Source organism: Oryx dammah, unplaced genomic scaffold (genome assembly GCF_014754425.2).
Source record: "Oryx dammah isolate SB20612 unplaced genomic scaffold, SCBI_Odam_1.1 HiC_scaffold_5, whole genome shotgun sequence".
In the NCBI taxonomy this organism is placed as follows: Eukaryota; Metazoa; Chordata; class Mammalia; order Artiodactyla; family Bovidae; genus Oryx; species Oryx dammah.
Window position 1 is genome coordinate 88,617,007 of NW_024070189.1, and position 16,154 is coordinate 88,633,160.

Here is a 16,154-nt window from a genome sequence, read left to right on the forward strand (position 1 = left end):
TGAATGCAGCCAAATGAATAAATATTAAAAAAAAAAAAAAAGGAGACCAGCCTAGACAAGGCCATTCTCTAGAACATCTGGCTGTCATGCCTCAGGACTGTCCAGTCTGCCCACCACTTCCCAGCTCGCTCCTCCTCAGCGCCTGCCTCCTCCCCACTTCTAGGGGTAGGCATGGACGTGGCCTCCTAGGGAGACCTCCCTGGACCCCGGGCTCTTGTCTCTCTGCTTGGCCCTATCCAGCACCTTTCCTGGTTTCTTCCTTTTGTCCTTGTTTGCTTGGGTCTCTGGGCCAGCACTGTCCTCAGAGAGCGGGGCTTCATTCTTGGGCTCACCACCGGGTCCAGCACCTACAATTGCCCTTGGCCTGTGCTGGGCACCAGGGCACTATTCTGACCCCCTGCCTGACCCACCACTCACTCCCCAGCTGCCCAGCTTCTCCAGCCACTGTCCCCGATGCTGGGCTCACCCCCCTCTAATGTGGCCAGAGCCCTCACTAGACCAAACAGTTGTTTTGTTCTGTCCTGTTTTTTTAACAACACGTACTTTGAAATAAGCTGGGGTTTACAGAGAAGTTGCAAAGACAGTAGAGAGGGTGCCATCTGTCCTTCCCAGACCACTCTTCTCTGGGGCATATCTGTCACAGCTGGGACAGTGACATGGGGACACTGCATCCAGATTTCACTAGCTCCCCCGCCCACCGTGTCCTTTTTCTGCCCCAGGATCCCACACTTTGTTCAGTTGTCACATGTCCTTAGTCAACTCTGGGTCATGACAACCTGTTGGTTTTCCTCATCATCTTCTCACTAATTCTGTTTGTTTTGAAAAAAAAAAAGTTTATTTCCATTAAAAAATGCCATTTAGGGTTTATTATTGTTATTTTAAAATTAATTTGTAAATATTTAAAATTTTTCTCAGTTTTAATTTTGAATCTGGTAACTTTTGATAAATATAACCCAAATTAAAAAAAAAAAATCTCTTTGGGGAATTCCCTTGCAGTCCAGTGGTTAGGACTTGGTGCTCTCAATGCTGAGGACCAGGGTTCAATCACTGGTCAAGGAACTAAAACCCCCAAAGCCATGCACTGCAGCCAAAAATAAAATAATATTTCTTAATGAAAATAAAGAACACAGAAACTCCTTGGAAACTGCAGGATCAAAATGTTGGATAACTTCCATCCTAAAGCAGGGTTGGCAAGCTCTGGCCTGAGGGCCATGTGTGGCCCTCTGCTTGCTTTTTGTAAATAAAGCTTTATTGGCACATGGCCACACCTGTTCCTGCAGGTGTTGTCTCTGGTGATTTCAAGATACAAGGGCAGAGCTGAGTAGCTACAGCAGAGACACCTTGACCTGCAAACAAGAGAATATTTAAGGTCTGGCCCTTTACAGAAGGTTTACTACCATTGATCTACATTATAGCAAGTTTGGGGCAAGTGCTTGTTAAAAATCAGGCCAAAACCTTATCAGGGTGTGGGGACCCCAGAAATATCAAATATCATCAAAATGTCTACCACATCATTGAAAGCAAACACCACCATGAACTATCCCTCAGCCATGAGAAGGAGGGGAGCCCTGACACTCACTGCCATGTGAGAGAAGCAGACACAGAGGACAGACAGGATGTGAGTCCACTGACAGCAGATGTCCGGAACAGCCTGGTCCACAGGTCCACAGACACAGAGAGTGGGCTCCTAGTGGGCAAGGGCTGGGGAGGGGGCAGGGGGGACTGCTGATGGGGACATGGCTCCTTTTGGGGGGATGGAATGTTCTGGAATTAGTTAATGGTGGTTGTTGCACAACTAGCCATGAAAACACACTGAATTGTTCACTTTAAAGGATGAATTTTATGGTGTGTGAACTAAATCCCAATAAAGGAAAAAGAGCCCACAGGCCTGTGCTCCGGCTGCAGGACACTGCCCTGTTCCATCTCCCACACACCTGGTCTCCCCACCACTGCCTCACCTTGCAATTCCCCCTCAGACACAGTAACAGCCTCACCCTTCCCCCAGCTACACCCCAGGACAGGGCCTGTGGCACCCCAAGGGATGGCTCACACTGCAAGATCAACACAGTATAAAGAAGGGGAAAAGTCAAAGCCGTTTCCCCTTGAAGCAATCTGCAAAGATCTCAGGCAAGAATACAACATTTTTAAGCAACTATAGGCAGAAGAGATTTCAAGGCAATGTCCCAGCAGTGGGTGGGATCCTGAGACCACAGTGCCAGCTTCACAGAGGGACCCCAGGGTGTCCCCATGCCACCATCATCCCTGGCTGGGCAGCCAGCAGTGTGCAAGGAATGACCTCGCAGGGTGGAGGTGCTGGCTCCAGTCGAGGCTGTCCCGTGACCTTGGGTAACCTCCTCCAGCCATGGTTTACAGAGGCGTGAAGGCTCCCTCGCTGGCAGCACACTCCAAGGGTGGAGCTTATATCTTGACTAAGTGACTTGCTCAGGGCTGCTGCCAACAGGGGCCCCATCCACGGTGCTTTTATTTGCTGCAGGTTCCCCATACCCGTGACCACCCCCCTAGACTCTTACTGAGTTCAACCCAGCTCCCCCATGGTAAGTTGAGCAATTCCCCCAAAATTCATGTCCACCCAGAACCTCAGATTGTGACTGTTTTGTGTTTCCCATATTCCTGAGTAGAAGCCCTGATCCCCAAGACCCTGAACTGTGACTGTATTTGGAGCTGTTGTTTTAGTTGCTAAGTCGTCTTTGACTCTTTGCAACCCCATGGACTGTAGCCCGCCAGGCTCATCTGTCCATGGGATTCTCCAGGCAAGAATACTGGAGTGGGTTGCCATTTCCTTCTCCAGGCAATCTCCCTGACCCATGAATTGAACCAGCATCTCCTGTATGGGCAGGCAGATTCTTTACCACCAAGCCACATGGGAAGCCCCTGTAATTGGAGATGGATCTTTAAAGAGGAGATTAAGGTAAAATGAGGTCCTAACGGTGGCCCCTGAGCCAATGGGACAAGGGTCCTTATCAGAAAGATTAGGGACTTCCCTGGTGGTCCAGTGGTTAATACATTACCCTCTAGTGCAGAGGGTGTGGGTTTGATCCCTGGTTGGGGAACTAAGATCCCACATGCCTCTGGGCCAAAAAAAACACAACATAAAACAGAAGATATTAATATTTTATGTTACATAAAATATTGTAACAACTTCAATAAAGCCTTTTAAAATGGTCCACACCAAAAAAAAAAAAATCCTTAAAAAAAAAAAGATTAGGACACAGGTACACACAGACAGGAAACCACACGAGGACTTGGGGAGAAGGTGGCCATCCTCACACCAAGAAGAGAGGCCTCAGAGAGAGCTAGCCTGTAGACACTTTGATCCAGGATTGATCCAGGATGTCCAGCCCCCAGCCCTGGGAAGGAATAAGTGTCCATTGTCCAAGGCCCCTACCTGTGGTATCAGGTTGTGGCAGTTTGAGCAGACTAGTCCAGAGACCTCACTTGGAAATAAGATCTTTGCAGATGTCACTAGCTAAAGAGAGATGAGGTCACTCTGGGATAAGGTGGACCCTGACCCAGTCCCTATTAAGGGAGGACAGACAGGGACTTCCCTGGTGGTCCAGTGGTTAAGAATATGCTTTCTGACGCAGGGGGACATGGGTTCGATCCCTGGTCTGGAAACTAACAGCCCACATGTCACAGAGCAACTAAGCCCTCGCACCACAACTAGAGTCCAAGAGCCTCAACGAAAGACCCCACATGACTCAGTGAAGACCTCCCATGCCACAGCTAAGATCCGAGACAGCCAAATAAACACTTGTTTTTTTAAAAAAAAGGTGGGGTCTCAAACAGATAATTATACACCTGTGTTTACAGCAGCACAATTCACAACAGCCAAAAGATAGAAACAACCCAAGTGTCCATCAGCAAAGGACAGATGAATAAATGTGGTCCCTCCGCACTGTGGAAAATGATGCAGCCTTAAAGAGGAAGGAGGTTCTGACACCAGCTACAACACAGGGGAACCTTGAGGCTGTGATGCTCAGGGAGAGAAGCCAGACAGAAGGACACACACTGATCCCACTCACAGGCGGCCCCTGGAGGAGTCAGAGCCCCAGAGACAGGAAGGAGATGGTAGGGCCAGGGGCTGGGGGAGGGAACGGCAGTGAGTGTTTCTTGGGGACAGAGTCTCAGTTTGGGAAGATGAGAAAGTTCTGGAGATGACGGTGGGGATGGTTGCACGACAGTGTGAATGTGCTGAACACCATGAGCTGTGCACTTAGAAATGATTAAGAGGGTGAATTTTATGTTATGGGTATTTCAGCACACACACACACACACAGACACAAGATGCCCCAAATGCTCACAAGAGCCCATGTGCACCCCAGTTGGGCGTGTGGAGCCCGGTAGCCCGTGAGTAAACACGGCAGTCCTGGTGGTCTCGCCACACAGGTGACCATCTCCAGGGGGCGCTTCTGCCACTCCCCCCACCCCCCAGGAGGTGGCTGACATCTCAGTCATAAGGGAAGGAAGCAGGGACCTGGTTCCCCGAGCGTTCTTGAGGATTCGCAAGGATGGAGCGGAGGGCAGGCGGGTGGGAGGGTGCCCGGCACTTCAGCTCCCACTCTTGGCTCCCAGGCTGTTTACTGAGCTTGTATGTGTCCACTTCACAGGCTAGGCAGTTCCTGCCCCGAGGTCAGGAAAACAAGTTCAGCTCAGGACAGGGAAGCACCTCCCTGGCCGCTGTCCTTCCTGGTGAACAGGAGACCTGTGGAGGGTAGACCCCTGCGGGTCACCTACTGGAGGCGCGGGCTCTGGGCCAGGGGCATATCCTTTCCCCACTGCTCCCTGGCTTCCTTTTTGCCCTCGGTCAGGGCTCACCACCAATCTGCTGAAGGGCCTGGGGTCCCTCACTCAGGCCCAGGTTTCCATGGATACCAGAGAAGCCGGATGACCCCTCATGTCTTCAGGAAGAAGGAAATCAGAGCCCAGAGAGGCAAGGCATGCGGGGCATGCCTCGGGCAGGAGACCCCAGGACAGCAGGGTGACAGGACACACTTCCGGTCCTCCCAGGACCTTCGCTGCACTGCCTGAGGACATGGGCTACAGAGCTGCTGCCCTCACCCCTCGGGCAGCAGCCCTGGGTGAATTTTACCGAAGGGAAACTGAGGGTGGGAATGGAGGCCTGCCTGACCAGGGGTCTTGGAGCTGGGAAGTGCTGCAGCCTAGGTCTGGCTCCAGCGCTCACCCCACCCCCAAGCATTGCAGAAATGGCCCCGAAGCTCCCAAGGCCTTTGCCCTCCGCTGCTGGTGGTGACCAGGGCCCGTCACCTTCTCTGTGCCTCGGTGTCCTAATCCGGAAAACAAGGAGGTCAATTGATTGTTGCCATGGGTAGGGCTGAAATCCTCTTTGGCTCCTCACTGCCCTCAGAATAAAGTGGTCTCACCTGAGGCCTCCTTGCTCCCCCTCACCTTGCATCCCTGCCCACCATCCTGGAACCAGGATGGTTCTTGGCACACACCACTCCCACCAGCTGGAGAGTCCTTCCCACTCTTTCCCCTGATCCACTCCAGGGTATTGTCAACTTCAACTCAGATGTCACTTCCTCCAGGAAGGCCTCCCTGCTTGAAGTCCCAGAGGGAGCACTTGCTGTTGTCCTCGGGCAGTGCTGTCACCATCAGCTCAGTTGACCGGGGTCTCTCTTATTATTATCAGGTAATACATGTGCGCATGTAGGCTAAGTCCCTTCAGTCATGTCCTACTCTCTGGGACCCTATGGACTGTCTAGGTGAGAATACTGGAGTGGGTTGCTCTTTCCTCCTCCAAGGGATCTTTCTGACCCAGGGACTGAACACGTGTCTCCTTCATCTCCTGCACTACAGGCAGATTCTTTACCCACTGAGCCACCAGGGGAGCCCCTCAACCAGGGTTTCAACTAGGGTTAGTCTGTCACTCAGGGGACACTGGGCTGTGTCTGGGGACATCTGTGGTTGTCAGGACTGAGGGTTCCTGGCGTCAGTGGAGTGGGGGCTTAGAGTGGGGGCACCCCTCACAGCTCCCAGGATGGTCCCTGCATGGCCAAGGGGCCCTGCCAGGCTTGCCCCTCGGCCCCGGGACGAGGGAGATCTGGTTGCTGGTTTGCCAGGGGTGTGCGCGGGTGTGGCTGCCTCTCTTACCGCCTACCCTGCAAGCCCATCCTCAGCCTGCAGCCCCGGCTCGCACTGAGGAACCCAGAGCTGGCAGCCCGGCTCTCTGGGCCTCTGGGGTGCCTGGCTTTGCGACTCCCATGAGCAGAGGGCTCTGGCTCACCTCTCGCCTCTCATCCGGCCAGAACTGTGACTCAGCGGGATGTTAGTCAGATAGCTGGGGACAGCACGTCCCATTCCAGGAGGCTCAGGAGCTCAGACCTCAGTGCGGCCGCTGACTCAGCTGGGAGCCCGCACGGATTACTGCATGGGATCGCTCCGGGTAGGGTGAGTATGCTCTCCACCTGCCCTGCCATGCCACCCACCCTGGTCACAGGCTCACTTCTCCATGCAGGAGGTCAGGTGAGGATTCCTCCCCCAGCCTCCTTCTTCCCTTCTTCCACTCACTCCCTAAACATCTGGCTGGGCGGTTGGGCAAGACCCCTGACCTGGAGGAGCTTATGGTCCAGCCTGGGTGACACAAGCAGCTGATCTGAATGTCACAGAACAGTTACTGCGTGGCCCTGGGCAGGTTACTCAGCCTCTCTTTGCTCCCAGTTTCTCCTCTGTGATGTGGAGACAGCCAACTCTAACTGGCAGGGCTGTGGCGAGTTCCAGAACGAGCTTGTGGGAAGGCAGCAGGGTAGGTGCATCAGTCAGCTGCTGCTGCGTGACAAGTCACAATCAACATAGGCTCCGAAACAACACCCTTTGTTGTCTCCCGGTTGCTCTGTCGGAAAACGGGGATGTGGTTTCACTGGAGTCTCAAAAGCCTGACACCCAGGGACTGGCTGGGCTGAGTCCTTATCTGGGACCGCAGGGCCCCCTTCTAAGCTCAACAGGTGGTTGGCGGAATCCACCGCCCTGCGCTGGAGGGACTGAGGCGCTGTTTTCCTGCTGGCTGTTGGGTGGGGGGTGCTCTCAGCTTCCAGCTGCATGGCCTTCTCCCCGGGCAGCACACACACAACGTGGCTGTTTGCCTTTTTCAAAGTCAGCAGGAGTGTCTGCTGCTGCTCTGATCTCTCTCTCCCTCTCTGTTTATTGTGGTAAAAAGCAATTTACCATTTTAACCATTTCTAAGTGCACAGCTCCGTGGTATTAAGCACATTCACATTGTTGTGTGACTGTCTGGACCACCATCCAGAACTTTCTCATCTTCCCAAACAGAAACTCTGTCCCCATGAAACACTAACTCCCCACCCCCTCCTCCAGCCCCTGGCCCCACCACCTACTTTCTGCCTCTGTGGATCTGACTCCTCTAGATATGTCTCTGGTCTCTTGTATGGGCTCATCTGATTAGGTCAGGCCCACTCAGACAATCCCCCTTGGGATGAACCCCAAAGCCCACTGATCGAGGTCTCTGTTACACCTGCCAAGTCCCTTTGGCCACATCCTGTGAGCCTAACCATGGAGCAGGATCCCACCCACCCCAGGTTCAGAGTGTCGACACCAGGGGTGGAGATCTAGAGAAACATCTTGGAATTCCCCCTCCCCCAGGAGGTACACAGACGTCAGGGGTCCTGCTACTGACCGGGCTTCTGGGCTTAAGAAGCACACAACGCCCCCCCGCCCCACCCCCAGAACACTGAGCGACCACGTGGGGCACAGAGAAGACAGCAGAGACCTCTGGGGAAGTTGAGGAGGCTTTGACTCCAACATGGGGATGTCTCAGCCGCCTTGGAGCCTGGGCAGATGGCTGGGGGAGGACGGGGGATGACTCTCACCTCCAGAAAGCTCTAGGGTCCCTCACAATACCTCCTGGCCCTCCGGGTCACCCCTCCCTCCGGAGAATCCCCAAGGGGAGCACTTGGTGATCCTCCTGTGGGTGCCAGCACTGTGGTGGTGATAGCCAGCCCAGCTCTATGCTCAGAAACGGAAGTGAGTCTCCTGGGGGTGCCCTGCAGGTGGGGGTGTGTCTGGATTTGAACCTGAGTCTTTGGTGCTGGGAGCCCCCACAAACTGGCAGAATCCCTGCAAGAGAATAAACCCACTGGAAGGGCTGGCTGCCTGACGAGTTAGCAGACAAGACACAGAGTTGGGCCTGCACAGCGAGCGTGGGTCCCAGTGCCATCCACGGTTAGATGTTCGTGTCTGTTTTTCTCCGCCTCCCCTCCCCCACCTCAAGGTTGGAAGAACTCTCCGTTCTGCGGATGGGCGATGGTCCTGCATGCCCACAGATTAAACAGAGGGCAGGGCCCTGCACACACACCTTCCTATTGTACTTTAGTTACAAGATGAGGCCACTGGGGGGAGCTGGGGAAAGGGTGGATGGGATCACTCTGCATGGTTTTTGCAATTTCCTATGAACCTGAAATTGGGCTTCTCAGCTGGTTCAGTGGTAAAGAATTCACCTGCCAATGCAGGAGACACAGCAGATGCCAGTTCAATCCCTGGGTCAGGAAGATCCCCTGGAGAAGGAAACGGCAACCCACTCCAGGATTCTTGCCTAGAGAATCCCATGGACAGAGGAGCCTGGCAGGCTACAGTCTTTGGGTGGCAAATAGTTAGACATGACTGAGCATGCATGCATTAATCTGGAATTATTTCAAATTATAGGCTTTCTTTAAAAACAATAAGTGAGGGGACTTGCCTGGTGGTTCAGTGGTTAGGATTGCAAGCTTCTATTCTAAGGAGTTCAGATTTGATTGCTTGTTTGGGAACCAAGACCCTACAAGCCAAGCGGTGCAGCAGAAAAAAACAAAAACAAAAAACAAATGAAACCATAGGTGTGTCTAGGTGCAACTGAGACAAACAAGGCCTGCCTTCTCCAACCACTGCCATTCCACCCAACACTGACCTGCCTGCGGTGCCGCCAGCAAGGAACAGGAGGGTACAAAGGCCCCCTGCCAGCCCTGGTGCCCGCTGCAGGTGCCTGCATCTGCAGTGACCAGGCCCCCTGCTGCCCCCTGGTGGCCAGGAGGAGTCTAAGTCTCTAAACCCTTGGCTCCCGGTGGACCAAACCCCAGGGGTTGGCAGGACTATGAAGGTGATAAGATGCCATTCCCCTGATTTGCTGATTTCCTGCAGAGGAAGGAATTCGAGTGTATAATTAAAGTCCCAAGTTAGAGACCACCCTTGTGGTCCAGTGGTTAGAATCTGCATGGGGTGTGGGTTCAATCTCTGGTCAGGGGACTAAGATCCCACATGCAGTGTGGTGCAGCCAATAAATAAATAAAGTATATTTGATATTAATTTCTCATTTAAATGCTTTCTTCTCTGTAATAATCCTCTGTGGTTTTTCAGTCTTCTAACTTTACTGAGGCTTTCAATGGCTAAGTCAAAGATCTCTCTGGGTAACATTACATTACACTTGAAAATATGGGGGTTATTTTCAAATGTCTTTTGATACTGATCTCTAATATAATTCCACAGTGATAAGAGAATAGGCTCTGTCTCATTTCAATACCTTTAGACCATGAAATTTTTGTACCTTGTTTTATGTCCCCAGATATGTTCCAGTGTCTCTTAGTTTATAATCTATGGGAACTTGAATAGAATTTGTATACTACTGTTGTGAAAATTTTATGAATCTTAATTATGTTGAATTGGTTCATAGTGCTTTTCAGGTCTACTGTATCCTTCTACTTCTCTGTATATTCATTCTATTCCTTTTTGAGAGTTTGATATTGAAACTCCAACTAAAAAATTATCTACTTAAAAAATAATTGTCATATACAGTGGAACTTATATGTAACCTTGTTCTGTATTCTCCAAGTCTCCTATAAATGTGTTATCATAACTTCATAATTTAAAAAATAAAAAAGAGGAAAAAGTCAAATTAAATAAATTCCCAAATTAGTTGACTTTGAGTTAATCAAAAGGACGCATGGGTGGGCCTGACCTAATCAGGTGAGCCCTGGCTCCCTAGGGCAGGGCCCTTCCTGCAGTGACTGGAGGGATGAGGGGCCCCCTGGAGGAGATCATGCAGCCAGGCCGGGACCTGGTGGCAGCCTCCAAGAGCTGAGAGCCGTCCCTAGTAGGCTGCTAGCAAGACAAAGGGCCCCTGGGCCTGACAACTGAAAGGAACCAAATCCTACAAATAGCCTGAGCAAACTGGGAAGTGGATTCTTCCCCAGTTGAGCCTCAGGAGAGAACTCAGCCCGGGCCAGGGCCAGTGAGACTGTGAGCAGAGGCCTCAGCCACACGTCTGCCTGGAGAGACAGGGCAGGTATAAGGTGCCGAGTCTGCGGTGGCTTATTACAAGAAGCTAGCAAGAGCTAGCCAGCACCCTCCTCGTGTGATAGCAGAGCAGAGAGCCTGGGATTTCACAATCGCTGTCACATTTAGTCACATGCAGGGGACGCTCCACTGGCTCAGGAAACTGCAAGGGCTTTGGGAGCTGGGAGCCGGGAACCGTGGCTGAAGTTTAAAATGTGTATTTATATGAATATAAATCCCAAGACCACACTTCCCAGAGGCTCCACCTTCAATTCCCACCACATTGGGGAGTAGGTTTTAACATTTGAATTTGGGGGGATACCAGTGGCAATTAGAAACAAGCTCCTGATACCCCAGTTCCCTGTCATCCTGTATTTGGGGTGCCTGTTGAAGCCCCCATCCCACCTTCAGGCCCCCAGAACCCTCCCCCTGCCCCCAGCTTCTGAGCTCATCCCAGCCTGGCCCTCCCCAGGTCATGCCTCAGTCCTCCGTTACACATGCCCACCGTGTACACTGTACTGGGAGCGTCTGCACCCAGACACACATGTTTTAGCCAGCTGGGCCTGGCACACAGGTGTCTGCTGACTCAACAAATGAAGTCAGAGCGGAGGGAACAAAAGGATGAACCACATCCTCAGTGTGCAACGGCTCAGATGGATTCAGGCCTGTGCACTGTGGCGGGGGGGTGGGAATGGGCCCTGAGGTGTAGGGGCTCCTTCTACCCACTGCAAATGAGCCCCTGCCCCCACTTTACCATACGTGACTGCCACCCCATGTGTGTTCTGAGTCAAAGGAGGCCTTGATGACTACCGATGACCATGTGTGCATCACCCCTGCTCTGAGGGAGGCTGACCAGTCAAGCCGTTGCCTAGCAACATGCCCGCCTGGGGATGCGTGGGTCTCTGGGCCATGGCTGCTGCCTGGGCTGGGACAGTTCTCACTGCCCCATGGGTGGAAGCCTGGCTCTGCGGTTTCAGATGGGAGCCTCTCTTGGCCTCAGTGTTCAAGTTGGTCCAATTAGTTGGCAGCATTAACCAGTGAGTGAGAGGATTCGCCCCCAGCATGAGGAAGAATGGGGTCAGGGTGGGAGCCAGTGTGATAACATACACAGAGCACAAAGAAAGTGAGTCTGGTTCATCCTGGGAGCAAGAATCTTGGGGAGCAGGGTCCCCACTCCCCACTCTGCTGGGCGCTGCTGACACAGGCTGGGACGTTCTCTATGGGGCCGTCCTGAGCACTGTGGGGAGTGAAGCACACCCCTAGGCCCCCCCACCCACTGTATGCCAGGGCCCCCTCCAGTCATGACAACCACAGACGTCCCCAGATATTGCCCAGTGTTCCTTGGGGGCAGGATCACAAGGGTGAGACCCTTCTGGAGGGCGTCGAGGTCATGTCTGAGCAGCCCCTGCTGCCATCCGAAGTACCCTGGGGCCTGCTTTCCCCCAAGATTACAGAATCAGAGCCATGGGCTACAGGGGTGGGGGTGGCTCTGGATCCTGTGTGCTGCGGAGGCGGGAGGGATGCCCTTGGTGGGTTTCTGGGTGGGGACCCAGTAATTACATATGTATCGTGAGGCTGTGGCAGCAGCCATGACCTTCTGCAAGAACGTTTTAAGGTTTCAACTGTCTATCTTGGCAGCTCTTTCAGGAGAACAGCTTGTCCGCGGACAGAACTGATAATTGTGGGCATTTCAACACACATCTGAAGCGGGGGACCAACCAGGAGGAAGAAACGGTCTCTGACGCGGCGTGCCGGGTTGGAGTTTGTCCCTCACACGAGGGCCACCCTCTTGAGATAAAAGATCCGAGAGGCGCTTTCAGCTGAAATGTTCACAAACTCCCAGAGAACAGGGGCTATCAGGAAAACACCCGCTGCTGGGAGGTCACTGAGCTCTGCCTCAGGCGGGAGGGCTGGTGGAAAGCTGGAAAAATCGTTCTCAGCTAAGAATCATCACCCCGGTCTGTGCAAAATACACTCATTTCCATCTGAGCCCCCTTCCAGGAGCTCAGTGGCCGCCAGGGACTCGCGGCCACCCTATTGGAAAGCCCAGCTCTGGCTAAAAGGGCAGTGGCACCTCCATAAGGAAAGCCGGCGCCATGAAGGCTTATGCTCTCATCCTTCCATGAGGTGGGAGCCAACCGGCCATGGTCCCAGCCCCCCTCCCCTCCCCCTCACCCCCACCTCTGCCAGAGCTTCCAGACTTATGGGAAGATACATCCGGTTTTGGGAGGGGGCAACCACATCCAGAGACATTATGAGAGGAAGTAGTGAGGCAGGGGGCCTGCCTCCATGGGACACTGGGTGATGCCTGGGGACATCTGTGTGGGCTCAGTTGTCAAAACTGAGGGCTCCTGGCATCATGTGGATGAGGGCATGGAGGTTGCTCCACCCTCCCCCCACAGTACCCAGGATGCCCACCTCACCCTACAGGGTGACCCAGCCCGATGTCAGCAGTGTTGGATGTGGAGGACTCTGAATGGGTCCACAATTCTCACTAGAACACCCACCCTGCACACTGGCATCCCCTGGAGCCTGACCTGGCAGACCCTCAGAAACCCTTGCTGAGGGTATGGAGAACATTTTGGGGAGGGTCACCACATCTGGCCAGGCAGAGCAGTCACTGCCCAGGTGACACACACCCGAGGTTGCCTCAGGAGACACTGGGCAGATTCCACAGCCAGGAGACCCGAGGGAGCTTTGAGGGTCTCTGGCATTTAGGTGAGTCCCAAAGGAGGTGCTTCGAGAGATGGGCCTGGGGAGGACCCCCTCCCCCTTGCTCCTGCCTAGGGAGTCCCAGAAGCAAGATCCAGTCATCCCAGCAGGGCTGCCCACCCCCACCCTCTGGCCTTGGTTCTCAGGTCCCAGCTCTGCTCCGGCCACTGGGGTGTGCCAGGGCCGGGAGAGTTGGGGGTGGTGGTGCAGGGATCCTGAGCTCTCCAAGGTCACAGAGTCTGTGCTTTCTACCTTCCTGTTACATCCAATGAACTTACAGAGGCTCCAGGTCTGTGAGGTGGAGGCCCCCAGGAAAGAGTGACGGTGGACTCTGGGTGCTGAACCAGAATGTCCTGGAACATGTAGACAGGGGGTCACAGGGCTCCACGAGGGCCCAGGGGTTGACTGAAGAAGCTGGGCGCTCACTTGCGCCCCTGCACCCTCTTCACATCCATCCCTGCTAGTTGCGCTGGAGACCTCATGGACCTTCACTGCCCCCTAGTGGCCATCAGTGGGAATCCCAGCACTCTGGGGATCGCCCCAGCCCCAGACCCCTCCTCTGGAGCCCCAGACTCCAGGTCCCACTTTTAGCCCTGGAGTCTGCAGACATTCAGCACAGTGGATCAAGGTGCTGTCACCAGGATGGACAGTGTGGCCCTTGCTTGGCGACACTCCAACCCCCCTGGACAGGCAGTGGCCCAGAAATGGGAGAGTCCGTCTGTACATCCTCCCCACCCCCTGTACTGTAGGGACCTCGGATGTGAGGGGCCTGGCAAACAGGAAGTGCTCCTGGTGACTACGAAACTAACAAGCAATCGGGAAAATCCTTGATTCCCCGCACTTGTAGGTCTGCAGGATCCCTTGGAACAGAGAACCACTGCAAGGCTAGCCACGTGTACCAGCTCAGGAGTGTTTTCTGTCTCTCCCAGCCAGCAGTGTCCACCGGACACTGATGACCAGGCAGCTGGTCACCCTCGGCCATCGTGGGCACAGTGGTGTGTGGAGCAACCTTCCTATCTAAAGCAAACGACCACCTCCTCATTGCCAGGAGCACCCCCCACACACAGTGTGACAACCTCAGATGTCCCCCAACATGGACCTGTGTCCCCTGAGAGAGGAGCAGGGGGTCAGAATCACCCCCCAAGGTGAGACCTCCTAGCACAGGTGATTTCAAAAGGCTCAAGGACTGAAGTGCAGAATACGCCATCCAAAACAAAATGCAGGTGGATTGTGTTTTTATGATCTTGACGTGTTAGACAACCACACAAAATAAAGAAGACAGGTTTGTGCAAAGTTTCAGATCTCTGATGACAAAATGCACCGTGAGCAGAGTGCAGAAACACTCTCCAAAAAACACTTGCAGTGGACCGTGTCCAGACAGAGAAAGGGGGAGTTTAGACATCACCAGGGCTTCCCTGGTGGCTCAGCCGGCAAAGAATCCTCCCGCAACGAGAGAGACCTGGGTTTGATTCCTGGGTTGAGAAGATACCCTGGAGGAGGGCATGGCAACCCACTCCAGTATTCTTGCTGGGAGAATCCCCATGGACAGAGAAGCCTGGTGGGCTGAAGTCCACGGGGTCGCAAAGAGTTGGACACAACTGAGTGACTAAATACAGCACAGGACAGAAACCCTAACAGAAAGGATGCATCCGGGCCGTTTGCCTTAGAGAAACAGCTGAGCTCATAAAAAGGAGGCCCGGACGCAGCAACTAATATGGTCCTCGCTTGTTGGCTTGGCTAAGACATAAAACTGCACTTGAGAGGGTGGTGAGACACATTCTGGGATGGAAAATGGTGCATTTCTTTGTGGCTAAAGGTCAAAACAAAAATGAGAACACCTCGACTTAAAGTCACAGGCAAGGCAAATGTACTTCCAGGAACTCATCCTAAACAACAACCAACAAGGATGAACAAAGTTTGCACAAGGACATTCATCCCAGAACATAGCAAAGAGAAAACCCATCTTATCCGAAATCCCTTGAGTGAGTGGAATTCAGTTGGGAGGATGCTCACTGAGGTGTGAGCAGTGGTCCCCGATGGGTGTGGGGTTTGGGGTGTCTTGTCTCTCCTTTGTCCATTCAGTTTCTTTTTACAATCAGTTGGTCAGACATTAACACGTTGGAGAAGGGTTGAGTGGGGCTCACTCATCATGCTGTGATGACACACACTCTATGTGACTTCGCCCGGCTCCAGGTGGTTCTCCAAACTCCCTTTCTGCTTGGCGACTTTGTGACACAGAGTTAACACTGAACCTGTTTGGGACCTTCAAGGAGCATAAACAAGCCAGATAGACCACAGGGCTCTAATCTCAGTCCTGGTCTCTGTCTGTGGCAACAGCATCCCTCCCGGGCTGAGATAAAATATGTATTTTAGCTTCACTGAGGTTCGCTTTACACGTCATACAATCGGCTGGTTGGCAGTACACAACTCAAAGATTCTTAGTCAGTTCACCAAGCCGCTTGACACCCCGGCCCCACAGTTCTGGACCGTCCCCTCAGCACTGTAAGATGTGTCTGGCGCCCAAACACCGTTCACCCCCATTCCCACCCCAGCCCCTGGCAAGCCCAGGTCACCTTTCCGTTCCAACAGACTTACATTTTGTGCTGACTTCATCTAAATGGAATTATACGATGTGTTGTCTTTGGGGTCTGCCTTCTTGTCTAACATTTTTTATTTTACACACACACGCACTAGATGAAAATAAATGTTATAAAGACATCAGATCTCCCTCAAACTTATTGCTAAATGGAACACAACCTGAATCAAAGATCCATCAGAACTTTTACTAGAAACTGGAAGTTGATTCTAAAGACAGCTGGTCGCCGCCAGACACTCAGAGTACATCGATTGGGCGGGGCACTCCCGGATGCCCGGAGCCACCTCACTCATCCCCCTGCTGTTTCCTCCTCCTACGTCACAAAAGCCACTCAAAGTCCTCTTGGGAACAAAACCAGAGACAAGCAAATGCGTAACAGTTGAGAGATCAGGACTCAGCTGTATTTCGCTCCTGACTTCATTCTTCCTGAGGCCTCTGGCACATTTCCCAATCTGCTGTCCCACCAGGGGAGCGACAGGGTTTAGATGTTTGTTCAGTCCCATGACCGAGCTCTGCTCTGAGTGGACGGCATTGATGGGTCACCCTG

The 16,154-nt window shown here is 53.1% G+C and overlaps 1 protein-coding gene across 2 annotated transcripts in view; it reads right to left on the reverse strand.

Annotated features, from left to right (window-relative positions):
• GNG7 (G protein subunit gamma 7) overlaps window positions 1-16,154 on the reverse strand; it is a 139,533-nt gene that overhangs the window by 78,711 nt on the left and 44,668 nt on the right. The window lies entirely within an intron of this gene.